Source organism: Heloderma suspectum, chromosome 2 (genome assembly GCF_057233095.1).
Source record: "Heloderma suspectum isolate Gila_16-S chromosome 2, 16-S_ref, whole genome shotgun sequence".
Classification (NCBI taxonomy): Eukaryota; Metazoa; Chordata; class Lepidosauria; order Squamata; family Helodermatidae; genus Heloderma; species Heloderma suspectum.
The window spans coordinates 32,189,996-32,203,505 of record NC_139459.1 but is presented as its reverse complement, the minus strand read 5'-3'; the positions used below and the strand labels follow the sequence as shown (position 1 = coordinate 32,203,505).

General features: G+C 41.1%; 1 protein-coding gene across 2 annotated transcripts in view; it reads left to right on the top strand.

Annotated features, from left to right (window-relative positions):
- Positions 1–13,510, top strand: part of FGF10 (fibroblast growth factor 10) — a 140,344-nt gene that overhangs the window by 114,243 nt on the left and 12,591 nt on the right. The gene's annotated exons all lie outside the window — the stretch shown is intronic.

Here is a 13,510-nt window from a genome sequence, read left to right as displayed (position 1 = left end):
GGTTCTATGAAGACCTACAACACCTTCTAGAACTAACACCAAAAAAAGATGTCCTCTTCATCATAGGGGATTGGAATGCTAAAGTAGGAAGTCAAGAAATCACCGGGACAACAGGCAAGCATGGCCTTGGTGTACAAAATGAAGCAGGACAAAAGCTAATAGAGTTTTGCCAAGAGAACACGCTGATCATAGCAAACACGCTTTTCCAACAGCACAAGAAACGACTCTACACATGGACATCACCAGATGGTCAATATCGAAATCAGACTGATTATGGACTTTGCAGCCAAAGATGGAGAAGCTCTATACAGTCAGTAAAAACAAGACCTGGAGCTGACTGTGGCTCAGATCATGAGCTGCTTCTTGCAAAATTTCGGCTTAAATTGAAGAACGTAGGGAAAACCACTAAACCATTCAGGTATGACCTAAATCATATCCCTTATAAATATACAGTGGAGGTGAGGAATAGATGTAAGGGATTAGACCTGATAGACAGAGTGCCTGAGGAAGTATGGACAGAGGTCCATAACATTGTTCAGGAGGCAGCAACTCAATCCATCCCAAAGAAAAAGAAATGCAAGAAAGCCAAGTGGCTGTCTGAGGAGGCTTTACAAGTAGCTGAGGAAAGAAGGGAAGCGAAAAGCAAGGGAGAAAGGGGAAGAATTAAGAAGAGGTGGCATGAATACACAGAAGAACTATACAGTAAAGATCTTAATGTCCCTGACAGTCATGATAGTGCAGTCACTGAACTTGAGCCAGACATCCTCGAGAGTGAAGTCAAGTGGGCCTTAGGAAGCATTAGTAACAACAAAGCTAGCGGAGATGACAGTATTCCAGCTGAGCTATTTAAAATCCTAAAAGATGATGCTGTTAAAGTGCTGCACTCAATACGCCAACAAATTTGGAACACTTGACAGTGGCCGCAAGACTGGAAAAGGTCAGTTTACATTCCAGTTCCAAAGAAGGGCAATGCCAAAGAGTGTTCAAACTACCGCACAATTGCGCTCATTTCATATGCCAGCAAGGTGATGCTCAAAATCCTACAAGCTAGGCTTCAGCAGTATGCGAACCGAGAACTACCGGAAGTACAAGCTGGGTTTCGAAGAGGCAGAGGAACTAGAGATCAAATCGCCAACTTTTGCTGGATCATGGAGAAAGCAAGAGAATTCCAGAAAAACATCTATTTCTGCTTCACTGAGTATGCTAAAGCCTTTGATTATGTGGATCACAATAAACTGTGGCAAATTCTGAAAGAGATGTGAGTACCAGACCACCTTACCTGTCTCCTGAGAAACCTGTACGAGGGTCAAGAAGCAACAGTAAGAACCAGACATGGAACAACCAATTGGTTCAAAATTGGGAAAGGAGTAGTATGACAAGGCTGCATATTGTCACCCTGCTTATTTAACTTATATGCAGAGTACATCATGAGAAACGCCGGGTTGGATGAATCACAGGTCGGAATTAAGATTGCTGGGAGAATTATCAACAACCTCTGATATGCAGACGATACCACCCTAATGGCAGAAAGCAAAGAGGATCTAAAGAGCCTCTTGTTGAGGGTGAAAGAGGAGAGTGCAAAAGCTGGTTTGAAACTCAACATTAAAAAAATGAAGATCATGGCATCTGGCCCCATCACTTCCTGGCATATAGAAGGGGAAGAAATGGAAGCTGTGACAGATTTTATTTTCTTGGGTTCCAAAATCACCGCAGACGGTGACTGTAGCCATGAAATTAAAAGACGCTTGCTCCTTGGGAGGAAAGCTGTGGCAAACCTAGACAGCATAGTAAGAAGCAGAGACATCACCTTGCCGACAAAGGTCCGTCTAATCAAAGCTATGGTTTTCCCAGTAGTAATGTATGGCTGTGAGAGCTGGACTATAAGGAAGGCTGAGCGCCGAAGAATTGATGCTTTCGAACTGTGGTGCTGGAGAAGACTCTTACGAGTCCCCTGGACTGCAAGGAGGTCAAATCAGTCAATCCTAAAGGAAATCAACCCTGAGTGCTCACTGGAAGGACAGATACTGAAGCTGAAGCTGAAGCTGAAATATTTTGGCCACCTAATACGAAGAGAAAACACTCTGGAAAAGACCCTGATGCTGGGAAAGACTGAAGGCAAAAGGAGAAGGGGACGGCAGAGGATGAGATGGCTAGATAGCATCACGGATGCAATGAATATGAACTTGAGCACGCTCTGGGAGAGAGCGCAGGACAGGAAGTCCTGGCGTGCTATGGTCCATGGGGTCACGAAGAGTCAGACATGACTGAACGACTGAACAACAAGTTACTTTGCTTTTAGTCTCACCAGTTTGCCTTCTGGGAAATGAGTGTTTTGTGACCAGCCATGCCCACTGTGGCAACTATTTTATGAGTGGGCAAGCCTCACCCCCATGGCAACCATTTGCGAGAGCGCTCATGATACTCTGTCAAAATTCCAAATGTTTCCACCAATCTAAAAGTGTTGGTGACCCCTGGCCAATGGGAATACACACTCCTGGTCCCAACACAGCTGCTGATGAGTTGTCAATTGTTTTGGACAAGATCATTCTATTGCAAGACAACCACTAAAAGATTGGGAATGTTCTGTCAGATTACTCGTCAACCGTGAAAGCTGCAGAAAGGAAAAGGAAGCGCTGGCTCCAGTACTGTTATTTTATGGTTGCTTTTCATTGTAATTTTGATTATTTTATTTTGTTGTAAGCTGCTTTCAAAGCTATTTGGCTGAAATGCAGGATATACATTTCAGAAATAAATAAATATGCAGCTAGGGACTTTCAGCAGTGAGAGAGTTATTTTGGGGTGGGGTGTCCCATGTGCCAGCTACTGGAACAGTAGCCAGGGAAGATGTGCAAGAGATTCAGGCAGCAACAACTGCAGTTGCAGATTGGAGTTCTGAATGTTCATTTTGGGAGAACCATTTCAAAAGCCAAATGCATTGGCTGAACCTATGCTAGGGGATCATTGTAGGAAATGCTTCCCATTTAAGTGTACTAAGTACAGAAGAACAGATTCTACTCTACTCTCGTGCCAGCTGTAAGGGCTGCTCTTGGACCATATTCGGATGTGTTCCGACATGCATGTCCATCACTTGATAATTTTCAATTGACATTTTAAAGTAGAAAGTCTGCTCCCTAATATCCAATGCATTCTCAGCTTTACGCGTATCTGAAATGTGAACTGAACTAAAAATGAAAATGGGTTCTTTGCAAGGTATTTTGTCCCTAGTATTATAATTATGAAATGCCTAACCATTTTTTTTCCTGGGGTTCCATAGCATTTTCACATTTTGGTTTAAAGCTGGAAGTGAGGGAGCCTATGAAACAAAATAGTAATAATGAAATATTCTGACACCCCCCACCCACACATCCATCCGTATCAACCAAAACACTGAGCATGCATGGGGCTGCAGCCTTAGAGTGCAATCCAGTGCATGTCTCCTCAGAAGTAAGCCCCATTGAGTTCGGTTGGACACTCCCAGCTAAGTGTGTATAGGATTACACCTTTAGTCACATAAATATTGTGCAAGCCACCAATGCTTTTTAATGACATTTCCTTGGATCAGATTAGTTGAGCATAGTGTTGTAGTGTGTTGGCCATGGCCTTGGCCAAAAAGACATTTGCTGCTTATGAGCTAGTCAAGTTAGCTTAGGAAATGTTTCCTAAGCATAAATAGAGACTGCGTATTATGAAAGAAATCTCTGGATTTTACCGGAAACTGGGTGAACATCTCTCAGTGATTTCAGTTGCCTAGTGCAAAAAATCTTGCGGTTCAACAAGATTGCAATAGGTGAATGTTGTGGCTTCTTCTGAAGGCATGATTTTATAGCTTGGATTTGCACCACGCTGAGATAGTCAGTAGACCATGAGGTCTAGCATTTGATGAGGCCCAGAAGCTAGTAAAGGATATACTGAGCCAACAGCGCTACCATTCCTGCTTTGTGTGGGCCTGGGCCATCTGTGGAGAAAAGGAAGCCATGCAGGTCTCTCTCTCATCACTGATTTTTCTAGTTCATTGCATAATATACAATATTGCATTTGACTCCACACTACCACTACCACCAGTCATCTGTGTATAGTGGAGGAGTGTGGCCAGTGGGAATCATCTGTGACTTTCAAAATTCTGGTGCTAGCCAAGAAGAAATTGTTCATAGACCCTGGGAAATATTCCTCTTTGAATAACTATTCCATAATATGTGGCTCGCCTGCAAATTCAATACTAGTATTACTGTACATAGTCATTTGCCATTTTAACTATCAGCACCAACCTTTGACTCCTTCCACTGTTGCCTGTGATTTTCTGGAAATGTGTTCCATTTGTGTGTCTGTAACTTTTTTTCTTTTTTTGAGAGAGAGCGCGAAAAAGTTAGGAAACAATGTACAAAACCACACAGGGTTCTTGTTAATGATTCCTCTTTCTTGGATGAGATGGCCAGTCATTCTTTTGCTCCCTTGTCATTTTGTATAATGAGTACTTGCTTTAACTATAAAAGGGAAGTTGATTTTAAGGTAAGTATATTTGGCTCCTCTGGGGAATATGCTTCAGACTTGCGGATCTATAAAGCAAGCACATGTAATGTCTCCAGGGCATATCTCATGTTGATATTTGGAATGTTTCTAATTATAATGAGTTGGAAATGATTTGGACATTGAGAACCATGCTTTTACAGTGGATGTGGTCAAGTGGGATTAACCATAATTGTTGCAGTTTACAGAGTTCTGACTGCAAAAAATAAAAATAAAGAAACAGTGTGCTATCTGCCTTAAAACAATTATGAGGTCCACAAATGTGTGTTCCCAAAAATTCCAGAGGGCGCAAACTTGTATTGAGCAATTACTGCCAAGAATCTCCAAAATAATTTTATTGCATGTTTGTTTGTCCTTAATGATGAAGTCCTCTGTTTTACACATCTTGTTGAACTCCGTGCTTTTAGCATTAAAATCATTGTTTCCTTTTTATCATAGGAGCCTTTGTAAATACCTCAGAGCCTTAGAGACTGTGCCCCTTCACAATCACTAAAATCAATCAGAAACACCAACTTAATGCAACCACACTTGTGCAGGTCAAATGGCAAGAGCCTGTGTAGAAGTTTTTTCTTGGTTGCTGCTTCTTCACAGATGTTGCAAAACAAAAGGGTGTAGTAGCCCGTTAGAAGGGCTGCGAAAGAATAGAATCCGTAGATTCTTTTTTTAACATGCATCCTGATGCATATGCACAAACTACACTGGGAATCCTATTTCTTGAATATATTATATTTGGTACCTATACTTGGGGATGCTCAAGGGTTTTCTCTGGTCTGCTTTTTTTTAAGGAACTAAGTAAGTTGATTCATTTCCCAGGCTAATATGCCAACCATAAGGAATTATCCTTTGGTTTTTGCACGTAGAATTTTGTGATATAATAAAACACACACACACACACACACACACACACACCAATATGCATATAAAACTGCAGATTTTCAGTTAAAATGCAAATTAAAATTCATATTTTAGGGTACAATGCATCCTTGCACTAGACAAATATACATTTGTGTGCCTCGAGCACCATTCGCTCAGTGGAAAGTCAGGGTACAAATCAAATAAATACATACATAAAATAATATTTTGTGGAAAAATACACTACAAAAATGCAAATTTTTGTGCAGTAAAACTAACATGGACTGATCTGTCCAACCCAACCTATACTGTTTCTACTTCATCATTATGAAACCTTCGCCAGTCTCTGGAGATTCATCAGAATCTTTTCTTTATTTACCACATTTGTATCTCATCTCTCATCCAAGGAGCTCAAGACAGCATACGAGGAGTAAGGCAATTTTATGTACCCAACAATCCTGTGGGATACATTAGGCTGACAGACAGCTTCATGGCCAAGAAGGGATTTAAACTGAGATCTCCCTGGTCTGCTGCCTACACTGCACTTTACTGGCTCTAAACCTGAGGCTAAAGTAGTGTGAAACATTTGGTAGTTTGGCTTAAGCAGGCAGAGGGTTGTTTTGAACTTCTTTCTGCATAATATGTAGAACTGGGACTTAGAAGTAAGAGAGAAAAAATCCTCTTACATCTGTTCTTTGGGCTGTTTTCAGAGAGTTATTTAGTGCTAGAGTAAGGAAAATCAATACCCATAAGGTGCTGCTAGTAGGAAAAGTTGTAAGAGGAGACAGCTCTTTCATTGGTAGATATCTCCAATCAAGTAATAGGCAGTGGACAAATTGAAATAACGTTTGTGAAAAATTGTGAAGCTATTTAAGAGCCTTCTTCCAAACCCATTGCTTATGCAACATTATTGCAGTCAATGAGGTTTTTAAGTAGATTAATATCTGTACATTTTAGGCATTCTTTTTCAATCAATTCCCAACCCCAGGCTTGGAAACCTATAAGACAAGACTCAAGTTCTGATATGACTTTCATCTGTTACTTTCAGACCAAATACTCAGGCTGAAAACCTTGGCATTAGTTGGTTGTGGCTGGCACAACAGCATCATTGCTGCCAAAAATGACTCCTGGGTGGTTATGGCTCTAATCTAGCTAGGCTGATGCATGAATTTAGTTCTGTTTTGTCTTTTACAGGGAGACTGGGGTGGCCTTCCTTGGATTTTCCTTGGACATACCTTTTAAAAATTTGCCTTTTAAATCATAAAGGTGTGTTAATGTTTTAAAGTTGGATCTATATTTAAACTGGATCAGCTGCACTGGTGGAACTGGACTTTCCCCTATCCCTTCCTTCCTATCCAGCCCCTCCATTCCCCAGAAAATGCTACACAGAGTCAGAAGACCTTGCTTGGGAGGGGGAGCTGTGGTGTGAGAGGCAGAGGGATCCCCAAAAATGAAGAACTTCTGTGAGAGGAGCCCTTTCTCTCCTGGTAGGCAGATCCTGGATGCAACCAGGATTGGTTAAGTAATAATAATAATAATAATAATAATAATAATAATAATATTTAGGTTTAGGTTTAATTGTTTTAAATTGATGACTTTTTAGCAAATAAGGCAGTATATAAATGATGGTGAAGATGATGTAGCTTTTCTAGTTCTTTCACTTATGGAGGTATAAGCAAAACTGAGGCTATATTTTACCCAGTTGCTCAGTAAGAAGTATATCTGCTCCTTTCTGGCCAATGAATGTTTCCATAACAGTTGGCTGTAGCGTATAAGAAGAAGAACCCACCAGCACTACCAGTTTCAAGGGATGTGGAGGTTGGTGTAGAAGTACTTATCATATAATCCAGCTGACCTATGTAGAAGCTGAATCCTGATGTTACTGCAGCTGTATGAAGCCAGCCATTACGAAGACCATTTTGATAGTGCTTCACTGACATTCGAATTGTGCTTCGGTGACATTCGATATGGCAAAAACTGAAGTTATGGTTGACTAGGAAGAGTGTCATTCCACCTAAATAGTCACTGGTATCTCCAAACACTGGTGTAAGCAAGTAAACATGGGCCATACCTAGATCATGCTACATAGGTTGATGGTTCCTTTACAAATCCTACTAATCGGGCATCCTAAAGTTCCTTTTCACTTCAAAAGGCTATTGATGCCGACTCTGTGGTATGATCTGCCTTGATAAAAATTACATATTCTACAGGAAAAGACCCTGAGTGATTTGAATAGCCACTGCAGATTATAGGGTTTCATGTATGTTATATGGTATTGTGCAGCTGGGCAGAAACCTTGGCCTACTGTCAGATCAAGTGTTATTTAGGGCGCAATCCTATGCATGTTTAGACAGAAAAAAAGTCATACAATTCCCAGCATTCCCCAACTGGCCATGCAGGCTGGGGAATGCTGCAAGTTGTAGGACTTTTTTCTGTCTAAACATGCATAGGATTGCACCCCTGCTTACTTAGTACATGTCTATATTGCCCAGTAGCGAAAGCTCTGTAGAGATGTCACTCATCTAAGCCCATCATTTCCCATTAAGACTCTAAAAATATCCCAAAGAATTATATAGATTTTTTTTAAAATTGTAGCATTCAGATTTGAACACCAATTTTTACTCTTGAGAGTTAGTGCTTCAAAAGCCACTGTCCATAAGTCTGATCCATCTCACTTTTGCCCATTAACCCATATACCCAATATAGTCAAGCAGAGTTGTCTGTGTACCTTGCAGGACTAAACCACAATCCAACACAGTTAATATCACACTGTATCTGGCTTGATTTAAACCAATGGAATACATCCAAATTTCGCTGCTGGGCTGTACAGTGTAAATGCGATAACTTCAGTTCTGATCTAGCTTTTCTGGTATTCTAAAATATGGATATAATGGATTAATATGAGTATGTGGCCAAGTCTTACTAGAAAACAGTGTTGTGTTATGATATGTTGTATCAAAATGCACTGCATTGGCTAAACTACTGTGTCAAAGTGAAAAGAATTGCTGGATCATCCTGATCCCCAACAGTTGCCAGTTTTCTAGTCAAACAATCATCCTGATCCCCAACAGTTGCCAGTTTTCTACTCAAACAATCTGCAGTCCAACTCCTCAGCACCCAGATGCTTCACAAACTTATGGTGCTGAAAAATGATACTTTATTGGTCAATAGAACTGCAGTTTATTTTAATGTGTTGCAATCCTTACAAACATGATAAAAATATAATTCAATTTTAAACTAGTTGAGCATAAACTAATAAAATTCCCTGAAAATGCTAATGCAGGGAGGAATTAATCCAACCTGGCATTGCAACAGAAGCCACAACAAACAAACATGTCCATATGAAATTATAGCTCATGTTCTTCCCCATTGTGGTCTAACTAGGAGAGGACCAAAAGCATATCCATCACAAAATGCAAAGAAGCTGCAGTGGGGAAGGAATAGTCTATAACCCACCTTAGGGAGGTTCATGGCAAAGGAAGCCCACAAGCAGGACATGGAGACATTGGCACTCCCCCACTTTTTACTCTCTATAACTGGTATTCAGTGGCAAACTGCCTCTGAACAAGGAGGTCCCATAAGCTATTGAGAAACCCATCACCCATGAAATGGTTTAATCCCCTTTAAAGCCATCTAAGCAAATGGCCATCACCACATGTCATGACAATGAATTCCATGAATTATGTGTTGTACGAAATATTTTCTTTTGTTTGATAGCTATGTAGGCCACAGCTCCTTGGAGGAAGGGCAGAATATGAATGTGAAAAACAAATAAATTCAATCTGCACTGACATTTCCAGTTAGGATCAAATGGAACTATTTCCTCAGAAAGGACCTAATGCAATATGGACTCCAGAGCCACTGCTTGCTGGAAATGCCACATTTATGGCGACAGTTCAGTGATCATGGGTTGTGGAGTCCGTCACATGTTAGGCCCTGACAGACAGACTGGGGCCGCTTGATTTCTGACTCGGTGTGATTGCAGATGTTTGAAAAGAAAAGAAATCCTATCCATCTTAATCTATTTTTGTTCAACCAGAGATAGAAAAGGACCAACCTAATGATTCGCACTGAGACTCTGTGCTGTAATCAAAGCAATACAGCACAACTCCCTTTGCTGTGTTGTAGTATTGCCATGTACACCCTGAAGGCATCTGGTTGGCTGCTGTTGAATGGCCAACCCACTTGTTGAATGTCTGCCTGACATCACTTGGACAAAATGGAATCGCCTCTTGGCTCATTCTACCTTTATCTCAGCCACCCTCACAACATTCCCATTGTACAGCTGGTGGAACTGAGGCTAGGACATATTGACTTGGCTAATGCCAAGTCAATATGTAAGATTAGAAAGGGATTTGAACCCATATCTCCCATACCTAGACTATGCACTCTACCAGACTGGTTCTATTGCTTAGTGTGTTGCACCACAACCTTGATGCTCCTTGCACATGCAAGTAGCTCTGATGTACACACAGATCTCCCATGAATCCTATTCACTGCAGCTGCAGCATGAGAGACAGCTCTGCCTGTGCAGCTTCACTGCAAGCCACAGAGCTGGTTCCAAAAGCACAAGGAACAGGGAAAGTCATGCTCATTGGGAGCGGCATGTTCACATCAGAGTGCCAACAGAATTTTGAAGCAAGATGTGTGTGTGTGTGTGTGTGTGTGTGTGATTGCTGAATGCTATATATTGATCAAATGCCAGGCATGGTACTGAGTTCACAAATCCTGTGGCAAAAGGGAAGAGAAAATATTTTGGCTGTCCCCATTCATGTGGACCACATTAACTGCATATGCCTGTCAAAATGGATATTTTATTGTCCAAGGATAACACTTGAGTCACACACACACATCTGTTGTCAGCGTGAATGCTATACTGAATGTTACTGAAAACAAAGATCAGTGGTCATTTTTAGACTTCCTTTGCTTTGTTATTAAATGATTAAGCCATGAATGGATGCTGTTGAATGAGTGGGTGGTACAATTAGGACCAATTTCTACATTAATTATTATGATTCACTGCTTTTGCAAATCTATCAGTTTGTGTGGCACTGTAACATAAAAGAGACAGGTTGCTGCACCAATAAGCTTGCAGTTTACATGTTGAGTATGGGGCAGACAACGAACAGAGAGAGTATATTCTGATACATGTGCCGTAAAGTCAAATATAGTGTGATTTGATTGTTTGGGGAAGATGATTTTCAATGCTTTCATGCCCCATCATAAAAAGGGGTTGACCTGATGGTTGTAAAACTGCCATTTCTTATGTACAGAAACTGTTTCCTAGGGATGTATGAAAAAATTGTTCTACTTTATTTTTGATCAGAATTCACCCAGTCTCCACCTCTCGCAACTGAACGCAGAACCAAACACAATCTCCATTCAAAGTCTGTACATCTGTGACGCAATTTGAGAAATCAAAAATACGCATTTGAAAAATGTATACATTTGAAAAATGCTCATGAAAAAATCTATATTTTTGAAACGTGCACAAACATGATTTCATCAATGGAAGAAAATGCATTCATTTTAAAATGTGCATAATTGATGCATACATTTGGGGAAATGCTCTTGAAAGTATGCATACATTTTCATGTGAAAAGAAAAAGCAAAGCTTGCAATCTGCTGTGGACACAAGTCAGAATGAGCTGTGAGATGGAATTTGGAAAACTTTGACAAGCTCAGATTTTGCTGATTTGCACATTCCTACATCCAGAAACTTCAGGTGGTACAAAATACGGCAGCGAGATTGTTAACTGGGACTGGCCAACGTGGTTGTATTATGCCAGTACTTTTCCATCTGCACTGGCTGCCAGTCCATTTCCAGGCCCAATTCAAGCTGCTGGTATTAACATTCAAAGCCCAAAACTGCTTGTGGTCAGGTTACCTGAAGGATCGTCTCCTCCCATATATACCTGCCTGGACCCTAAGATCATCTTCAGGCATCCTTCTCCAAAGGAAGCGAGGTGCATGGCTGCTAAGGACAGGGCGTTTTTCTGTTGCAGCACAATGGTTGTGGAATGAGCTTCCCAGAGAGGCTCACCTGGTGCCAACATTTGTGTTCTTTTCAGTGCCAAGTGAAGACCTTATTTTCCCAGGCATTGTAGTCTTTCAGCATCTGCTGTTTTAAATCTGTTACTGCTTTTTAAATCTTTGCACTGCTGCTAGATTTTATTTGTGGTTTTATTTTTTATACTGTTGTTTTAAACTTTTAAACTTTTATATTGTATTTTATCATGTTGAATTTTATGGTTTTAATTGTTGTGAACCACCCAGAGAGATTCTGCTATTGGGCCATAGAGAAATCTAATACATACATACATACTGTTTCCCTGGATATTTCTTGCTGTTAATGGCTAAACAGATAAATATCAAGTAGCCGTAGGCATATTGTTAATTCTAACCCATTACAGCAGTCAAATGGAAACCACCAAGAAACGTGTTTGTGTGACAGCAGCTCCATAGGGAGGCATTCCTTCTGCGAACTGCTTGTTGTATACATGGACATGCACTCTTGCGTAGAGAGTCTTCATGCCACTGCGAGCTCTTGCCCAGAATGCGCACTGCTGTGTGAAGTCTCTCCAAATGCCAGAGCAAAGCCATGTCACAAGCTGCTTACATACATTACAGATCCTCTGGAAAACTGCTGATGGCAAGCTGCAGTCATGTGCCCCAACCACATCATCAATTCTGTCAAAGACAGCTGAGAAAAGTACAGACAGTTGAAAAACTGCAGTCCGGATTTATATAAATGTTCCACCGACGATCAGCAAAAATGATTCATGCTCTATTTGTGCCTGCATGGTTGACACTGAACTGGTTCATACAGCTGGCAGGCAACCATGCATGCAGTGACTTTTGGGAGCATGGGAGCTACTGCCAGGATCATGGCCAGGATCATGTGAAAATGCTGATTATAGGAACTGGTGCAGATGTCACCACCCCCAGCTGCTGGAATGTAAGTGATCACAGCAGCCCTTTATTTTTAAGATGTCTTGAACACATGTATCACCACAGCTACATGTCTCACCCTGTACATGGAGATGCTAGTTCATACAGTCAGCAATGCCCAGACCTTGTGTCCTTTTGGTCCCCATGAAACTCTGTCCATAGCTGTTACAGGGAAAAGATGCTAAACACATTTTATTACAAAAAAGACCTGTCAAGGTTCCCCTTATGACCTGGACCCCTTGAGCAACTCCTTAAGGATCTCTTGCCTCCTGAAGAATCCCACCTTCCTTCTTTTGAACTTCCCCTTCCCTGTAACATGGGGTTTCGGCTGTAGATGTGGGGTGACTGACACTCTAGACACAGGGTTTAACCACAACAGTTTACTAGTAGATTTAAAGCAAACGAATTACAACTAAAGGTATTTGCAAAATAGAGCTGGGTGATACAAAAGGCATTAAAATAAAATAACATTTGCAAAATGCAATTTCCTTTACCCTAGCTGTCCTTAGACTTTTCAAGGCTGCTGCTTCCTTCTAACTCTTCAGACTCTGCTCTCACTTAGGCTCTGGCTGTCTCTCTGCCCTTAGGGGCTCTCTCACTCTCTTTATATACCCTCTTCCCTCAAAACTGAAAGTACTGATTCAAACCTGAAAAAATGAAACTTAAGTGGAGAAATGAAACCGACACTTAATCAGAGAAATGAACTGATCCTCTCACAGTTACCCCCTCCCAACAGAAAACTCCAATCCTCTGAGCCTGACCATTTTTATTGCTTCTGTAGGTCTCAAACCTTCACAGGACCAAAATGCTTTTTTGTTGCCTGAAATAGCTAGGCCTTGTACAGGTGCTGCCACCTTTGACTTTCACGATTCAAGCACCAAATGCTAAAAGGAACAATGTCACAGATTTTGTTCATTTTCTTAATGCTTACCATAGCTTATTCATGTAATTTAAGGTGCTGCATGGCACAACGTCCTGCTTTTAGCCCAGCCAGCAGCTGTTGCCACATGCAGTATTGCATTTTTTGCACAACATCATCAATGAGCCACATGCTGATTAATGGAGATGCATGAAACCTTAATCCAATGTATGCCAAAGCCAGTAAACTACATTGCCAGCTCACCACGTGCAGCAATTCAACAGCCACTATGTGCCCAAAGATGGTTGGTACTTAGATATTTGG